Raw genomic sequence first — 6,517 nt, forward strand, 5'->3', positions numbered from 1 at the left:
GAAAGGGGAGGCTAGGGCTTCTAAACTGGATTAAAACCCGAGGTTTTCAACTATAAAAAGGATACATGCCTCTCTTACTCCTAACAGTCTCCACTAAAATCTGTAAAAAATTTTCCAGTATTCTTCATGTTTTCACTAGGATTTTCATTGGAAAGATCTTGAGATTTTCTCCTCCTTTGCATCGCTGGACTAAGAAAAAATTCTCTCCCTTTCTTCTCTTTCTCTTCCTAATTTTTGTGATCGCCATCACTAGAGTTGAGCCAGTGAATCATCAGTTTTAGATAAGAATAGGGCTTTCCTTGCTTCGAGCCAGTTGCGAGCCTTTCTCCTTGTTTTGCTGGCCACCGACCACTGTGGCTGCTATCAAGGTCCTCTTCTGATCAGCATCAAGTGCTGTCATTCGCCGCTAGCCCTAAATCTCACAGCCATGGCTGGATGAAAAGGGGAGGGAAGAAAGAGTTGGGCTACTATATTTTGGGGAAGTACAAGAAGAGAGCTTTCTCTCTCCTCTCTCTTCTCCACCCTCTCTTCTTTCTTTCTCTCTTCCCTAGCTTTTCCTATTCTCTCTCTCTCTTTCCTTCCTCTCTCTACATGATGAGAGAGGGTTGGGTGAAGGAAGAATCACAAGATTGGTATTGGACCCTAGTGAACCTCGATAGAGGATCCTAGACAAAAATCGCAGTGATCGTCCCTTGTATTGATCTCTACCTTAGATTTTGTAGGTTTGAACTTATTGGAATTTTGATCAAGTAGTCGAGTCAACATGATCCGATCTATTTGGACTGCTAAATATCACTTTTTCGGATGGTCAAGTCCTTTCTCTCTCCTAATCTTTCCACTATAATTCTATTATTTTATAATTTTTTTAGTTATTGGTTTCCATTATGTATGAGATTTACTAATTGAACAAAGAGATAGTGAGTAGGAGGATTTACATATGCTCTAATCTCTAAATCAAGATAAATTTCTACCTATTTATTTATTAATTAGTAATATCTTAGATAGCGTCAAGAAATTTGGGATTAAGAGTAAATCAGGAATTAGAGCTTTGAAAATAGGAAGCTAATAATAATTTATTATTTCTTATGCTGATGATTGATCAAGGACATGCTGGAATCATAGTGATTGATTCGTCATACTAGGCATGGATTGATAGACACAGTAACTAGATTTGGTTGACAATAGAGGTAAGAATCCCTATACATCATCACCATTATATAAACTATTTGTTCTATTGAATTTGTATCATTGGTTTTATACCATTGGATTCATGTTGACGGATTTATCTTATTTTTTGTATGATTTTTCAATATGAATACATTATGTGTTGACTATATATATATATATATCAGTGATTGATGATATGATTATATGGATATAATATACTTATTTGATTGCATTATAAAAATTGAAATTGATTTGATGAAATCAATATGAAATAAATAGATGAAAAAGATGTGGCTTGGACTAGTCTCATCATATGGTAGCCAGTCAGGAGCTTATGCTTGGGATAGCTCATCAAAAGCTTATGTTTGGGATAATCCGTCAAGAGCTTATGTCTGAGATAGCCTCCACGGACTTATACCTAGGATAGCCTGCTAAGACCTTATGCCTGAGACAGTCTCCACGGACTTACGCATAAAAATTTGATCAGACAGAGATTGAGGCATGATCTTAGTCCAAAGTCAGAAAGAAAAAGATTAATAATCTAGAATTATGATAAGAGACATAGAAAACAAGATAAGAAACTAATGCTGAATAAAATGTTCGCTTGTTGACATATTAAAACACACATCTTTTGACAAGACAAATATTTGATACATGTTCATACAAATATTTGAGATTATTTTGAAAATTTGGTATAAGATTTTATACTTTATTACTTATTATTATTTTTAAATTATATTATTATATTGATGTAGATATGCAGAGATCTTACTGCACTGTGAAGCTCATCCCTCTCCATTTCTCTTATCTTTTTAGAGTTACAGGATGCTCATGACTGGCTATGGTTTGGATTCATAGATGAATAAATGAATAGATAGAATATCACTAATATCTGATTAGATGGTTTAAGAAATTAAACTTGTAATTGTGCAAATTTTATTGTTATAAAATTAGATCATTATTATTTATGGATATTGAGATGGTGTAATAAATTTTAAGGCCTTGCATATTCTTTAGGTTTTGCTCTAAGGAGTATGCGGCCATCACATGTCCAATCCAGATATTGAATTCGGGATATGATAAAGATCTTACTCCATTCTATTCATTATTTGATGGCTCTAAGGGCTTTTTTTTAAGAAAAAATCTAAATTCTCAGCTCGTGGGAAAGCAAAAAAATCTGCATCTAGTATGAATTTTCCTTAATTTCTGATGAAATATGAGAAATTTATTCTAGAATTTCACTTTCCAATCATTTTTCTCTAAAAATTCCAACAAATTAAAAGAGTTTGTTTTATTTTTCCACACTCCATCCCTTCTCTTCCTACAAACCAAATAAGTCCTCCATAACCCTAGGGATCATGCATTGCCCTTTTGCCTAACCCTCCAATGCCTCTGCACATGAATTCACTATTTGATACTACCCATTTGGCACCCAAACCCTAGAAGGTGACAAAAAAAGACTTTAACCCCCATAATGGGCCCTTTCTTCTCTCAACAAAAGTACCAAACCATTATAGTTTTAAAACGACAAAGGGCTTGTAGGATAAATGGTGGGATTGGTGCCAATTGAAGGGCTAATACCAAGTGACTCCATGGAGAAGATGCATTTGCTTTATTGTTGCAGAGCTATCACAATTTTTTGATCTCTCTATGGTGATGTTGAAGGATGCAATTTGTCATGTCCTGAATCCAACATGTAGGTCGGCTAGCGACATGGCCATATGAACCTAGAGCAATGTCACAGCAATCATGTAAGGTCTCAAAATCTGTTACAAACTCAATATATATCCATAAATAATAATGATCTACTCTCATAACAAATAACAAAATTTATATAATTATAAATTTCAATCATCCAGCCGATATCAGTAATGCTCTTCTATTCATTCTTTTAAATGTGATCCCAACCTCAGCCAAGTATAAGCATCCTATAACTCTAAAAAAGAAAAGAGAAAGTGTTGTGAACTTTACAATCCAATAAAAATCTCCACACATCCCCACCAATGTAATAATATAATTTGAAAAAAGCAAAAATATTACCAGAATAGAAATATAAAGTATGAAATCTCATACTAAATATCCAGAATAACTCAAACACCTGTATAAACATATATCAAACATCCGTCTTGTCAAAAGAAATATATTATGGTATGCCAATAAGTGAATTTCTTTATTTAGCATTAGTTTCATGTATCTTATTATCCATTCCTCTTATCACAATTCTAGGTTTTGCAAATCTTTTCCTGTCCAATTTTGGATTAACCAAGAACATGCCCTAATCTATATCTAATCACATTTCCACATGTAAGCCTGTGGCGGCTATCCCAAGCATAAGCTCATGAAAACTATTCCATACTTAAGCCTATGGAGGCTATCCTAGATATAAGCTTCTCGCAACTATCCTAGGTATAAGCTTTTAAAGGCTATCTGATGTATAAATTTATGGAGGCTATCCCATGCATAAACTCCTAAAGGCTATCCCACACATAAATATGTAGAGGCTATCCCAAGCATAAGCTCCAAGCCGGCTACCTTATGCATAAGCTCATGGAGGCTATTCACATAATGAGATTAGTCCAAATAATTTCTTATCCATCCAATGATTATATATTGATTTCATTAAATCCCTCCAACAAGAATATAGCTTGCAAACATATTTACATGAACATAGCAAAAAGCAAGAGGTTTGTTTTTAGGTTTGAGGATCAAGGTCACAATAAGGGAAGAATTATTTGAAATATATTAACATGAAAATCGAAACACATATAATACTATATAGATGCGCACAAAAATATAACAGTTCATGAGTTGCATATATAGACTCTTCTAACTAAAACTCAAAATCTTGGAATACAATAGAACTATAAATATACAACAAAATAAGTAAAATATGGATATTTTTATATAATGGGCTCATACACATGCGAATATAAAAATGTAGGGACCAGAGACACCATGCCAATATGACAATATACGTGTTGGGGGCCAATATGTTGTCTATGCTGAAGACACGTGGTAGTGGGGATCCCACTTCAGACCCATCCAATCCTCACTCTCCAAGGGTGCCACCATAGTGTCAATTGAAGGTAAATAAGTATAATCCCAATGGTAGATATATCATTCCAGAACTGTGGTAAGTTTGGACCTATCAGATCCCCACTCTCCAAGGACACCACCACTACTGATCAGAGATAAATGAATGCAATACTAGTGGTAGATATGTCATCCTAAAATTATAAAAAAAGTTATGCTGAAGGAAGTCATTCAGTACATAATAAAGTAGTGTACCTAACTTCAGATCCCAATGATCCTCATTCTCGCATTGACCCTTTCAAATGAAGCTCCCACAATGGTTGGTAGAAAATCTGATCGATTTTGGCTTTGGCTATCAACCTTTGCCTTGACCACCGATCCCAATTTCGACTGCTAAGTTTGGCTTTAGCTACCAATTGTAGCCCCACTTGCAAGTCCTTAGTCGATGGCATCAAGGTGACATCTGGACATCGGCTATCAATTCGAGAAGGGTCCTGAGCCCAGCATTATCTTCGATCGAAGGATCCCCCATCGATCCCTATTTCTAGCCGCAAGCTATATTTCCTTTAACACTTGCTGGTTACCATGTTTGGAAAAGTCAACCCCCATGCCACACATCAAGTCATGTAGCTCCACATGGGACCTTACCACTCCAATGGCTCACTGCACATTGGGTCAGGTCATGTCAAATCAAGCCATCCTTGAGAGTTGCTAACCGTGTGTCAGATAAGGTGACATCCACCACCACTATGCTCAGATAGACTAATCAAATCCCACAGTGGATAGCACGTATGCCATAATAATCCCTGTATTTCACAAACTTGGACATCATCAATGGTATACGGACAGAGAGGCCAGAATAGTCTCATCACTTTTCCTTTATGGCTCTCGTCTCTCTATAAATAGAGGTAAACAAGGAACACTCCAGGTAAGCACATACGCGCACCCTCTACCCCTCTCACTCTCTTTTTTATCTGTTGCATTTTCTTGACTTGGCCGTCGAAAGATCTCTACTAGAGCCCACTTTGATTGGGACTTATTTTGTAGGTCTTGCCACACCAGCTATTTCTGGCCTTCTCTAGCCACTCCGACTGGAGTCAGAAATCTCCTATAATAGATTGGCACTAGAAGAAAGGACAGAAGCTCATTTTTGAAGAGCTATGATGGGGTCACGAATTCCATAGTCTCTTAGAGGGCTTCAAAGGCGTTATGCTTTTCCATAGAGCAACCGATGCTGCCCTATGCTGAGTCTTCCCTCCCATCCACTCTAAAGGGTGAGACCTGACATTAATATCCAAGCTTGAAGTCCAAGACCATTCACTCATTTGACTAGATGAGTTACTTATTCGTGACTCATTTTGTCAACAGTAGAAGGCAATGCAAAGGATCGGATACACTGATTAACAACAAGCAGAAGGAAGGAGAATCACTCTGATCATACCTTGGTCGTTTCAATATGGTCGTATTGAAAGTTCACGATCTGGATCAGTCAATCATGATTATCATTCTAAAGGGTGGACTCTTGAAGAATGGTCTCTGATACTCATTGGAGAAGACCTACCCCCACGACTTCATGGAGATGTTGGCCAGGGTGGAGAAGTACGCCCAGGTAGATGAAGTCTTTGAAAATGAGCCTCCAATGCCTGTGGGGGCTGAAGAAAGAAAGAAGAGGAAGTCAAGGAGCCTCCATCGAAGGAAGATCATGGAAAGAGTCAGCAGCGCTCCCAGTCTCCACCCAGACGTTAGAGGTCTCGAACCTCCCATGGAATCGCCAACAAAAGAGTCCCATCAAAGGGGGATGGTGTGCATCTCCACCAAGGAGGTTCATGAACTACACTCCATTGAATACTCCCTGAGCCCAAGTGCTGATGGAGATAAGAGAGTAGCTTCCTAGGGCAAGGAGGATGAAGACAAAGCCAGATTATCACAATCCAAAAAAGAACTATCTCTACCATCATGACCACAACCATGATATATAGGAATGCATTCAACTTCAGGACGAGATTGAAGAATTCATCCATCGTGGGCATCTAGATTGGTTTATCAGATGTGGGTGTGAACAGCATGATGAATGGCAAAGGGAGCCCTGACAGTCAGAACAATGGTAGGGAGAGTCCTCTGAAGATCGACCCTCAATTTAGGTCATTAACACCATTACTGGGGTGCATCATGCTGATGAAGCGAGAAAGGCTGCCGAGCCTTCCAAGGGGTGGAGAACTGAAGAGCCTATTATTTTCACTGAAGATGATGCCCAAAGAGTTTAGTTTCCACATAATGATGTGGTGGTTGTATCTCTTAATATAGACAACTATGATGT

Source organism: Elaeis guineensis, chromosome 13 (assembly GCF_000442705.2).
Source record: "Elaeis guineensis isolate ETL-2024a chromosome 13, EG11, whole genome shotgun sequence".
NCBI lineage: Eukaryota > Viridiplantae > Streptophyta > Magnoliopsida > Arecales > Arecaceae > Elaeis > Elaeis guineensis.